General features: G+C 46.4%; 1 protein-coding gene across 1 annotated transcript in view; it reads right to left on the bottom strand.

The window, feature by feature from the left end:
- The window catches only part of LOC146816609 (cysteine-rich venom protein-like), a 559,639-nt gene that overhangs the window by 363,807 nt on the left and 182,513 nt on the right, over positions 1–13,319 (bottom strand). The window lies entirely within an intron of this gene.

The following is a 13,319-nucleotide window of genomic DNA, read 5'->3' as shown; positions in this document are numbered from 1 at the left end:
ACATTATAGTTAGAAACAGTGTTAGGAATCAAACAATTGTGAATTAATATTTTTAACACAACAAACTTGGTGAAAATTAAACAATATATGTATTTGCAAAATGGAGATAATTTTCTCAAAAATAAATTGTCAAACTGCCAGACCAAAGTAAATAAGTGTCAAAAAGTGTCTCTTGCACTGCGGTGCACTGGCTCAACAACTTGCCTCCTAAGGGACTACCATGGGAACCTCCTCAGGTAGGGGATTCTATGTGGCAGAGCAGGCAACTCTAGATCTTACAAGGGAGGGGGGTGTTAGGGTTGGTAGGGGAGGTTTTTGGCTTCGAAGGGGAAGGTGGGGTTGAGTTTTGGCAGGGGATTTCTTTCTTTTTTTCCCTGGAGTTTTGGGCTTGGAGGGGAAGAGAGGGGTTTGGGTTTTAGCAGGGGAGCTTTAGTCCTTTTTTTACCAGAACGTTTGGGTTTGGGAGGGCATGGGGTGGGTGGGGGTTTCTGAAGGGAGGGTTTCAGTTTTTTTAGTGGTAGTCTAGGGACGGGAAGGGTGAGTTTTGTTTTTATTTAGAGGGCAGATTTGTGACATGGTTGGCATTAGGGAAAGTGTAAACAGGAAGACCTCGCGGAAAATGGGTGGGATATTCGGGAGGGGTTGAGGTTTGAGAGGAAGAGGGAGTGGATATATCTACTGTGTGTTGTTGGTGCAGGTACCTGTAGGTCTGTTGTTTGCTAGGTGTGCGTTGTGTGGTTGAGCGTTGGCATTTGGTTTTTCTGAGGTGTGCTTTCTAATGTGTATGTGTGAATGTGTGACTTGTGGAGGTGCAGGGTATGGGTGTGGTGTATGTAGAGGGGGTGGTGCATGTGTGTGTAGTGTTTGCTGTGGTACCTGTCAATGTGCTGGTGAGGGATGTGTCTGTGGTGGTGGGTGCACTGCCAGTGGGTGTGTTAGAGGAGGGGGTAGTGAGTGTGTCTGTGGTGGTGGGTATGCTGTCAGTGGGTGTGTCAGTGGAGGGGTTGATGAGTATGTCCCTGGTGGTGGGTACGGTGCATGCATGTTTGTCAGTGTGCCTTTGTTTCTTTTTTTTCTTGTGTGTGTGCTGCTTGGGCTGTTGAAGTGGCTTCACTTGAATGTTTGCATGTGCTTTAGACAGGGCTGGGCATGAGGATGGGGAAGGGATGGGAGGTGGGGCAGGAGGTTGGACAGGTTGCAAGGCTGCAGTCAGAGAGGAGGCCAGAGCCAGAAACGACCACTGTAGGGCATACATACCACTGTGAATGTCTGCCAGGCAAGCTGATATTTGCTGCATATGAGAGTTAAGCCCCATAATGGCATTCAGCATGGCAGTCTGCCCTACTGCAATTGCGTATAGAAGCCCCTCACTGAGTGCAGCTTGCGGGACAGGGCCAGGGGGTGAGGCGTCTGGGGCAAAGGAGACCACACATTTTTTAGGATCGCAAGAGCGGCAAATGAGGGTGAAACACCAGAGAGGGTGTAGATGGGACTCGGTGTTGGACAAGGATGAAGGTGTAACACTTCCTGGTGGGTTTGATACTACTTGGGAATGTGTAGTAATGACACCGACACCAAACACTAGATACAGAAGAGACTTTATTTGCAGAAGCTCTTCACGGCACTAACGGAGCGTCAGTCACCATCGCCAGCCAGACTCCAACTTACGACACCAACTGTAAAACAAACTGTCGCTCGCGGAACCATTGAACATGAACATTCTAAATGATGAACGTGGGGCTGGACGCAGCCAAACCCAGGGAAATAGCAATACCAGTTACAACACACCCCTCTCCGTTCAACCCAAAAGAAAAACAAAGGTACAAAACAGTGGATGCAAGGAACGAAAAGCAATACATGAGGTAGATATGCAAATAATGAGTAAGTGGAAATCAATCAGGTAAGTATGTAATCGGCCAAATAGCAAGGCAGTCTACATGACCAGCAAGGGCGGGATGACTCAGGCTCCAAAGAAGGGAAAGAACTACAGGGAATCGAACTGGGAGCAACACCAGAGCTATCATCACAACTCCCTGCAGAATTGTTGGCCCCTAGATCAACATCACTCATAAGCCAGAATCCACTTGCACTGACACCAGAATTTCTGCAAAGTGGGCAAGTAGCTTTGGCTACTCTGTCACCACCTTTGCACTTGTTCCACTTGTTACAATTGTCAAGCAAGACATAGTTGTTGAACGGTTGCTTCACTCTACATGGCCCCATGAACTTGGACAGCCCCTTGCCGGGTCTTCCGTGTTTCATTTTTACCCAGTCACCAGCGCATACACCCTTTGCGTTGAGACTGTCACTTAGACTCTTAGTAACTGTTGATTTAGGAGAAATAAGCAATGTGGGTAAGAGTTTGGTGCCAGGCTTCCTACCACGCATTTTCTCAAAAGGTGAAATACCAGTCACACTATGCGCAGTGGTGCGATGCACCCAAACCATCTCCTCAACCATTTCTCTGACACTCTTCCCACTCTGAATGGTCATGGAGATAGTACCCTTAGCCAAGAGATTGGTACGTTCTGACATGCCATTGGCTTGTGGGTTGTAAAGGGCAGTGCGGTAATGGGTGATACCACACTTGGAAAGAAAATCCCTCATTTTGTGGGAAACAAGTTGAGTTCCATTATCCGTGATGAGGATCCGTGGAACACTCTCCTCTTGAAAGACAACCTTGAGCTGTTCTATGGTTTTGCAAAACATAACATCAGCCATAAAACGTACAACCAGCCATTTGGAGTGGACATCAACCATAACCAAGCGTTACTCAACCTCTCCTCCACACCATGCATGGGCCCCATGAAGTCTAAGCAAACTGTACTTCATGGCAGCCCAGGATCTTCAATGTGCTCACAAGAGGCCAAATCACCGGTTTTGAGCATTTTCTCACTCTCCAAGCACACTTCACATTTGACTATACAATTAGTAATCTGCTCATCCATGCAAGGCCACCTGAAATTTTCATGCACAAGTTTCTTGGTCATGGTTTGTCCAAGATGTCCTTCATGGGCAAGCCCAATAATCTTGGGCCTTAAACCGCAAGGAGGGACACATTTGCCATTCCTCATTAAAACTTCGGACTCACTAACGCTCAATTCTTCCAATATCTTAATGAACGGCCTTACAGAGGGGGTCACAGTGCTTTCTCTTCTGCCACCTGAGACTAACATGGGTTCAACATCCTTGAGAGTGGAGTCCATACACTTGTGCCACTCATTGGCCATAAATGCTCCATTGACACACTCCTCCACATCACAGAAGGTGGCTACATCTCCATCCTGTCCCCCACTGGGACTTTTACTCTGACCACCCTTACACTTCAGGGACATTCGAGACAAGCTGTCAGGTTGAGCATTTTTCCAGCCCGGAATGTGAGTCACCCAGTACCTGTATTCCTGGAGCCGAGAGGCAAGTCTGGCTAATCTAGCTGAATCTTTACCGGCTCCACCTGGACTTAACACTTTTACCATGGGCTTGTGGTTGGTGTGAATGCAAAAATCAAGTCCCCACAAGAAGGTCCTGAAATGTTCGACAGACCAAGCAGATGCTAACGCTTCACGCTCGATGACCAAATAGTTGCTATTGCATTTGGACAGGGAGCAGGAGGCAAACGCCACTGTTCTCTCACACCCGGTATGGACTTGAGACAAGACAGCTCCCAGTGTACATGCACTGGTGTCGACAGTAAGGAAAGTGAACCAGTGGGTGTCAAAGGGTGCAAGAACCCCAGTTTCACAAATGTCCTTCCTGATGAGGTCAAAAGCACACTGTTGAGCATCACCCCAGGCAAAGGTACACCCCTTTCCTAACAACAATCTAAGGGTCTCAGTTTTAGTGGCAAAACAGTTGACAAACTTTGCATAATATTCTATTAAGCCCATGAATGACCGTAATTAGTCCTTGTCATGGGGAACAGTGGTATTGTGGATTGCTTCAATAAGGTCAACTTTGGGGGGAACACCCTGCCCTGAGATAGTATGGCCAAGGGATTCGATCTCCTCCACTAGAAACTTGCACTTTTCTTTCCTAAGGATAAGACCAGCCTCCCTTAATCTGCCCAGGACTCCCCACAAAACTTTGTTGTGTGACTGAACAGATTCCCCGAACACAAGATTGTCGTCCTGAAAAAACTTTACATGTTCAATACCTCTCAACACCTCAGACATGACTCGCTGAAAAACACTAGCAGCGGAAATCAGCCCAAAGGGCAGCCTTTTAAATCTGAAAGTGCCCTCCATGGTGATAAACATTGTGAGGTCTTTGGATTCATCATGAAAATGTATTTGGTGACAAGCACTTTTCAAATCAAGTTTTTTAAAGTACTTGCCACCCTTGAGCAAAAGTAACAGCTAATTAATGTTGGGAAGGAGAAAGGTGTCAGTAACAATATGCTGGTTCAAACTGTGAAGGTCCACACAGAACCTGAGCTAGCCATCGCTCTTCTTGGTGATGACCACTGGAGAGACCCATTCACTCGCCTCAACCGGTTCTACGACCCCATCTTTAAGGACGTCATTCCACAGTTTTTTGACATTATCCCTCACAAGCCCGGGGCCCTCTTCAACTTATGCTTGATAGGGATGGTACCTTCCTTTAAGATGATCTTATGGGTATACCCCTTCAACTCGCCTAGCCCCCTTCCAAAAACGTCATCCATCTCTCTCAAAAATTCTTCAGTGGATGCGTCTGCTAGGTATAAGACTTGACCTTCAGCATGGGGATCGATAACAATGTGAAGGTCGAATTGATGCCCCCAAACCAGAATGGGGGCCCCATCCTCTGCAACATAAACCTTCAACACCACTTGTCTTGTTTTAAAAAATATGGGAGCAGGGAAGAATTCAAGCACACCAATAGACTCGCCCTGGTACCCTCTTGGGTTGATGTCCCTAGGCAGGAGAGTAACTTGTGGCCACTCTTTTTTCCACATCTACTTTGGTACAATGGTGTATAGAGAACCACAGTCCACCATCAGTCCTACTTGTTTTCCTTGGATTCCGATAACAACCTCTGGTCCCCGCCTTTTCACTTCAGCACCACTGCTGGGAAGGACCATTAACACATGTTCTTCTCCGTCACCGTCTGTGCTAGAGACCTCGGCGAATGCAACTCTTGACCTGTCTGTAGCTTTGCAGATCCGTTCATAGTGTCCCCTGCGTCCACACTGCCTGCATTCTTGTTTTGTTGCAAAACACCACTTTGAATCACTTGCATGGAATGAACTGCCACACCTAAAGCAGCCCTTTGACTTTGCACCTCTCACGATCCTTGGATTAGACTTGTCAGTTGTGAACTTTGTTGCAATATATTTTTTTCCAACAGCAGCTACCTCATCCATAGCACAGTATTTCTTGCTCATGGCGAGCACGCACCACTTGGACTCCTCAACCACTTTGGCAATAGAGATGGCATCCTTTGAAGTGGGCCCAAAGTCGTTCTTGCGCCTTCTTGCTATGGCAGTGAACTATCAACTGATCTCGAATGAGTTCATCTGCAGTTAGATTTGGAGGTCTCTAGTTGGCAGAGGTAGGTACTTTTGACCAAATACGGACCCTTGCCTCTAGTCAGGGTAAGGGGCTACACTCCTAAAATAACCCATGCTCACCCCCTTGGTAGATTGGCACTGTTAGATCTGGGGGTCTCTAGTTGGCAGAGGTATACACCTTAGACCAAATAGGGACCCTTGCTTCTAGTCAGGGTACAGGGACACACACGGTAGATAACCCCTGCTCACCCTCTAGGTAGCTTGGCTCGAGCAGACAGGCTTATCCCCAAGGCAATGTGTAAGGAATTTGCACGTAGACACCACAATGATCCCCCCTCCGCACACCACAAACTTAGACCACACAGGTGAGTTATATCAAAAATAATATATCTTTATCTAGTTTCCGCAGTTGAAATCAAGTATCACAGGTTTACACCATATTCGCTTTCTTGGTTGGTCGGGATCGTAAGACGATAGTCTCTAGTCTCTTGCGTGATTCAATACTCACTGAGAATGAATCAGTTCGTAGGCTCTTGTTGTTTAGGCAGCTACGTTGCTCCGTCGGTGTCACTGCACTCGTTGTACAAAGCGCTCCTCTGGCTGTTCGGAGCAAGGTTTCCACAACTCCCTCGACGAGCCCTCCGTGACGATGTCGACGTCACCGGAGTCAGCTACTCACAGCGCGGCTTCGTAGAGCAGGGAAGTACGACTCTCGGTCTGCTCCAGGCCTCCGGGTCGTGGCAAGGCACGTGCCGATGAGCACGTCGGTCTTCTTGATGCGGCAACCGGTGTCAGGCCCGGATCAGCGCGGTACTCTCCAGCAAGGCAGAGAGCAGCCAGCCCACTTCACCGGCAGATGTTGAGAAGCTTGGTAGAACAGTCCACGGCCCCTGCAGCACACAGCAGCGCAGGGGGGACACAGCAGAGTCTTGGGTTCGGGGCAACCTTTCTATCCCTGGGTTGCGAAACAGGAGGCCAGCTCTTCTCAGGCCCTTGGAGATTCGGTTTAAGACACAGCACACAGCAAAGTCTTGTTTGGTCAAGTGGGTAGAGTCAGCACACAGCAAGACCCCTTCTCCTCCTCAGCTTCAGTTGTACAGCAGAACAGGTCAGCCCTTAGAGCACACAGCAAGGCAATCTTCCTTTAGATCTTCAGCGGTCCGTCTTTCAGCAGAGGTTCCTCTTGATGGTAGAATCTAAAAATCTGTTGTCAGGGGTCTTGTACTTATACCCCTAAAAGTCTTTGAAGTCTTTGTGCAGGTGAGTCCTGAGCACGGTCTGATCCAGTTCTGGGTGCTGCTGGAGCACTTTGTTTTCCTGGCTTCTGCTTTCTTTTCAGAGTGAGGGGCAGAGTCGTCAGCCGCCCAGCAGGAGGTGGAGCCAGCAGTGGGGCAGGCAGGCACAGCCCTATTCACTCCCAGGTGCTATCTCCTCCCTCCACTCTACTTGCAAATGTCGCCATTCAGCAACGGGCTGACTCAGCCAACCTCCTGGGGGATCCCCAGCCCCTGTCACTCTCAAGCCAGACAGTCAATCCACAAGCATGCCCAGGCACACAGAAGGGTCAGACAAGAGAACAGCTACTCTCTAAAAAGTACTATTCTCCAACTCAGGATTTAAAAACAACCTCTCCTAAAATATGTGTTATTAAATGCTGAGCTCAGGGATATCAAACACTCATGTCTTATCTTGTTCCTATGAGAAGATAGGCGGATAGCCATCGGCACCAGCCTCCCCATGTTAGCCTATGGAGCAAGATAACCTCGCAGCAGTGAACACGCAAAATGGCCGCGGTTCACTACCAGAGCATGGTACCTGCACTAGTACATGCTCTACCTCTTACATACACTGCACCCTGCCCAGGGGGGTACCTCGGGCCTTCCATAGGGATGACTGACGTGTATAAAAAGGTAAGGGTTAGGCCTGGTCAGTGTGGACACTGGCCAGGAGGACATGGCAGTCCGGGGACTGCAGGCAGGCCTGCGGTGGCAGGCCTGAGACACCATTTTAGGGCTACACAGGTGGGTGGCGCAATCAGCGCTGCAGACCCACTAGTAGCATCTGTCATCACCAGCCCTGGCACACACAGTGCACTTTACTAGGGACTTCATGGTGATACAGATATGCCAATCAGGTATATCCAATCAATATGATATTTTACACAGGGAGCACTTACACTCTGGCACTGGTTAGCAGTGGCAGAGTGTCCAAAGCATCTAAACCAGCAAAAACGAAATCCATCACAGCATCAAAAATCCAGGTAGCAGAGGCAAAAGATAGGGGAAAAACCCACGCCAAGGATGTCAGGTCTAACAGGCACCATCAGGAAGGCTTATTTCAGAGGCAGTGTGTAAAGCATTTGTGAACACATACAGTAATATAATGACAAAACTACAGATGGACACCTCCCAGGTTGTATTATAAAAATAAGTATTTTTATATGGACTTATCACAAGACCAAATGACAAAAATCCACAATAATGTTCTCAAAAATAGACTCTAAAATAGTAGAAAATAGCTCAGTTCTCTCAAGTTGTAATTGCGACACTTTACTCTCAAAGTACGTTGGATGCGTAACACAAAGCAAACAAAAAGGTCGCAGGGAAGGTGATGCGTTGGTTCCTTATACTCAGGGGAGTGGATGCGTCGGTTCCTTACTGGTGCGCAGGTTTGTTGAGCTCGCTTCCTTACTGTGTGGGGAGGTGATGCGTCGGTTTCTTACTGCTCTCCGGTATGATGCGACAAGATGGCGCCTCAATGCGATACTCTTCTCTGGTGCGATGCGACAAAATGGCGTCTTGCTCACGATGCGACAACGTTGAGGCGATGTGTGCCTGCCCGGCGGCCGTGCGGCGACTCATTATCTTTTGAGCCGTGACAGGCCCTGCAACGCTCTTCTCCGGTGATGTGATGGCGACCTCTGCAGCAGCGGCACGCTTCTCCGGGGGTGCGCTGCGCTTTAGCGATGCGATAGCGACAGCGGCGGCACGCTTCCTTGGCGATGCGACGGCAACTGCTGCGGCGGCGACACGTTTCTCGTCGTTGAGTCGCGCTTCCAGCTCCCAGTGACACGCAGTCTCTCAGAAGGTCCAGCACAACAGCAGACTCTTCAATTCCCAGCAAGGGAATTCAGGGCAGAGCTGGTTGGTGAAGTCTTGTATCCCTGAGACTTCAGGCAGGAGGCAAGCTCAAGTTCAAGCCCTTGGAGATCTTCTGCAAGTTGATGAAAAGCACCCTCAGTCCTCTTCTCCTTTCTTTGGCAATGAAGCAACCACTGCAGGCCATCCCCCAAACACACAGCACAGGGGTAGTCTCCTCCTTCAGCGTCCTGGTTCTTCTCCTCAGCAAAGGTTTGTCTTGATTCCCAGAAGTGATCTAAAGTCTTGGGATCTGGGTCCCCATATCTATAGTACTAAATCATTTGTCCTCTGAAGGCAGAGGGGCCTGTACCTAGTCCAAACCTGTTCTGTGCAGTCCTGGAGCACATTGTTTACAGGACTCCTTCTTTCCTTTGACAGCGTGGGCCAGGGACATCAGACGCACAACAGGAGGTGGAGCCAGCATTGTGGAAGGCAGGCACAGCCCTAGTCAGACGCAGGTGCTGACTCCTCCCACCACTTTACATGCAGATAGGTCTGTTCAGCCCTGTGCTGACTCACCCTGTCTCCTGGAATCCCCCAGACCCTGTCACTCACAAATACACAAGCTGAGGCAGGCTGGATGGTTAGGTAAGAAAATACCTACTTTCTAAAACTGGTATTTTCCAACACAGAATGTTAAATCATCTTCACTAAAAGATGTATTTTATCATTCTAAGTTCAGGCATACTAAACTCAAATTACTACCATGTTCCCTGGTTCAGTTAGCATTATAAGGTGTTATAATTAAACTGCCCATTCTGGCCTATGGAGACAGGTATCCTTGCAATAGTTGAAAAAATGAAAATGGCTGTAATTCACTATCAGGACATGCCACACACATCAGGGCATGTCCTACCTTTTACATACAATGCACCCTGCCCTTGGACCTACCTTAGGGGTGGCTAACATGTAGAAAAGGGAAGGTTTAGGAACTGGCAAGTGGGTGCAATTGCCAAGTTTACATGGCAGTACCAGACTGCACACAGGCTCTGCAATGGAAGGCCTGAGACACACTTTACAAGCTGCTCTGGTGGGTGGCAAAATCAGTGCTGCAAGCCCACACGATTACAATACTTTTCCTCTAACTTAGATTACAATACATTTAACAATAGTTCACAATACAGCAGCTTCAGGCTTTTCAACTTTGTTTAGACATTATCAATACCAATTGGTCATAATACATGATAGCTCCTATATCATGGGTGATCTTGTCTGTCACCTATCCATTACATTTGTACAGAAATCATCTAATACTTCTGAATGTTTGGCCTTTGTTGCATAGAATAAGGAACTTAGCTCAGCATACGGATATCAACCTAAAAAATCTTTGAACAGTGATTTACAAGCCCAAACATTCTGCATGTTTTGCAGCCACAAAAAGGGTATACAGGTATAAATGTGTCAACAAAAACTGCAATGTTGTACCAACATTTGTATGCACTGAAAGCCTGTTTGCTTTGTGTGGTTCTTTCCCAAGGCTAGCACTTATTCCAAGTTATTTAAGTATTTGTCAAATGTCTAAATGACTATATTATTTCTGTACTGACATAGCTTATCAATGTCTAAACGCATGTTGATACCTATGCTGTAGAAGATTTATTTGTAACACTCTGTAGGCTGGGTTGTCCTTTTACTTCCACAGCAGAAGTAAATACATAGGTCTTGATACATTGGTAGTACGTCTCATAATATATCATAAACATTTTCACATGAGTGATAAAACTTTTAATTGTGTAAAAACAGCTGTCACAAAATATGGTCGCTTGCACTTTAGGTGGAAATTGCTACAACATCTCAGTAAATAGTACATACACTGATAAATATATCATGATCACCTGCAAGAGACAACGGTAACTATACAATATACAGCATATTACATATTTATAGATTTCTACTTTTCACTAATACGTCTTGAGCCTGATTCTGTGTTTCCAAAATGGGAAATCACTACATACATTTGAAAAAAAGAGAAGAGTCTCATTTAACAACAGGGAAAAATCTTCAACTGAGGATCCCTCTTGCGTCTCAAAGCACGCAATGTAATCAACTTTCAACTATGCAAAAGACGCGTCTAAGGCTGTCAAATAGCCTCAGATGACGGCACCCAAAAGGAACCAAGGAAGCTAAAAATCAGGAAGCAGAAACTCATCTGGCAAACAAAAAGGGAAGTAGAAGATAGATTGTGGGCCTAACTTCTATACGATACAAAAGCAAACAACAGCACAAGATTCTGGTGCACCATGAATAGCCTACAGAACCCAAGTGCACCTGGAATTAACTTACATTTGATGGTAGAAGCCTGGGCAATTTTCACTGGCACCATTTTAATACAGAATTAGCTGACACTACGCACAGAGAGCAAAGAGCCAGGAGCTACCTATTTTGTTTGGACAAACCGCTGGAAAATGCTCACTTTATATTCACGATCAAATGGTTCACTAACAGGATAGAGAAATTAGATCAGAGGGGGCACTGGGCCCCAACGGTATCCCCCCGATCTTGTACAAGCAAGTCCCAGATTATTGGGCGGCAGCATCACTACCTCTTTTCAAACAGATTATTGAGGTGGAAAGAGTACCAGACTCTTGGAAGGGGTCAACATATCCCCAATTTATTGCAAGAATGAAGCAAAAAATTATAGGCTTGTCGCCTTAATCGATAATGACGCCAAATACTATGCTGGTCTTGTACTGGAAGACTTATAGATTGGGCGACTGAAATGGCAATAGTCCCCCTCAACCAAAAGAGATTTTAAAAACTCACTGGAAATACAACAAATATACTTGCCTTATCCCTGCTGATAGATGCGATCAAAAATGCCAACCGGCCACTATTTGTTTGCTTCATTGCTTATGCATCCGCCTTTGATAACATTGACAGGAATAAACTATGGGTTCAACTATTCAAAAGAAAAAGTCCCACCAGATCTCCTGACTCAGTTGATTCTCCTACATACCGACAAGTGGGTACAAATAAAGTTGGGAGCTGGCGACCATTTATCCAGAAAGTTACTAATGATGAAGGGGATGAAACAAGGCTGCGTTCTGGCCCCGACTTTGTCTAATCTTTTGATGTCAGACCTCTCGATTGAACTGGACAAATGCAACTCCCACGCCCCAAAAATGGGTGGGCTTACCCTTTCAAATTTACTTAACACCGATGATCTCGTACTGATCAGCCGCACTTAATGTATACTAAGCACAATTTTTCTGTTAACAACAAATTATGTGTTAATCTAGATAAATCGAAAGTGATGGGGCTAAGCCAGGAAAAGAGTGCACACAGACATCGCTGGCAACCGGGAGGACTCCCGCTGGAAACTGTTGAAGAGTACAAATACCTGGGCGTTATAATGGACAGTAAATGTAAATTTTTTGGAACAAAAAGAAGTCATAACAAGGAGAGGTATAGGAATGGCGGTAGCATTCAAAAATATTAAACTCAAAATAGCTGGCCGAAGTCTCACGCCTTTGCTACAGATGACTCAAGCGAAGCTCATACACGCAATCACCTATAGGAGCGAGCGCCTAAGAGGAAGAGACACCGGCACACTGGATAGCACGGTAGCTAGGGCGATAAGAAAAATATTAAGTCTACCTAAATATACTTCACTAGCACAAATAAGATCAGAATTTGGCCCGCAGAAGGAACAAATTGCACGCAAAGTTGACTTTGCCAAATCCTGGCACAAAATCAATGTAGCGGAATCTGGGACTCTGAATGCGTTTCTTTGGTAGGAGCTCAAGTTAAAAAAAGGCACTGTGGCCATGACCTATTTGCAGGACTCAATAGTTTGTCTGGCCCTTTGAGATCTCTGGGAAAGTGCTGGGTAAAAATGATGTCCCTAGCGGAGGACAAAGCTGCATCAAAAAATAGGGCACACGGATGGTTTGTGCCACAGAGCTACTCCAGAGCTTCCCCTCAATCTTACCTAGGTGCAAGTTTTATGAAAGCGACAAAGGAAAAATATCTTCATCTGCGGCTGGGAATTTTACCATCATTGCTTCATATGCCTCTATGGAAACGACCACAGATAACAAGCAACTGTTGATTATGTGGAGAATCAAAAGAGGATGTGCTACAATTACTGTGCACATGCAGGAGCCTAAACAAGGAATGCAGACTACTATTAAAACCTTCCCTAAAGATCAAGGGGATAAGAACATGCAGGCAGGAAGTGAAATCATGCTTTGAAGGCGGGGATGTCCAGCTAGCCTGCCATCTTGTTCAATTTATGGGCATAGCGGAAAAAAATATGAAGCATCAGTACTTAGCTGTCCAATTGGGCTCTCAAAACAAGCATCTAAGCGACAGCCTGAATTGTTCCAGCACCCAAGAGAGTCACCTCATCCGATGCTGATTTTTCACTTTGCCCACTCTGGCCTTTGGGAGCTCGATTTAGCATCCTGCGGTCCCTGAATGTGCTGCTCAGGAGGAAAACCTGTAAATTGCGGGCTTCACACATTGCCATCAATCTTGATTTTCTGTAGCCCTGCAGTCTTTAACCCTTTGATCTCAATTAATCCTTTTAACAACGGCATAACGTCGTTTCGACAAAGACGAACTGCAAATCCCGGTAGATAACCAAGGCTTTCAACTCGGAAGAATTGACTATTACTGTTTTACTGATGTAAAGGTTTTAACTTTAATCTTGATCATGGTCTTTCGATGTGGCGAAATCAGATGTT

Source organism: Triturus cristatus, chromosome 6 (assembly GCF_964204655.1).
Source record: "Triturus cristatus chromosome 6, aTriCri1.1, whole genome shotgun sequence".
NCBI classification, from domain to species: Eukaryota; Metazoa; Chordata; class Amphibia; order Caudata; family Salamandridae; genus Triturus; species Triturus cristatus.
The sequence above is the reverse complement of the archived record's forward strand: the minus strand, read 5'-3'. Positions and strand labels throughout refer to the sequence as shown.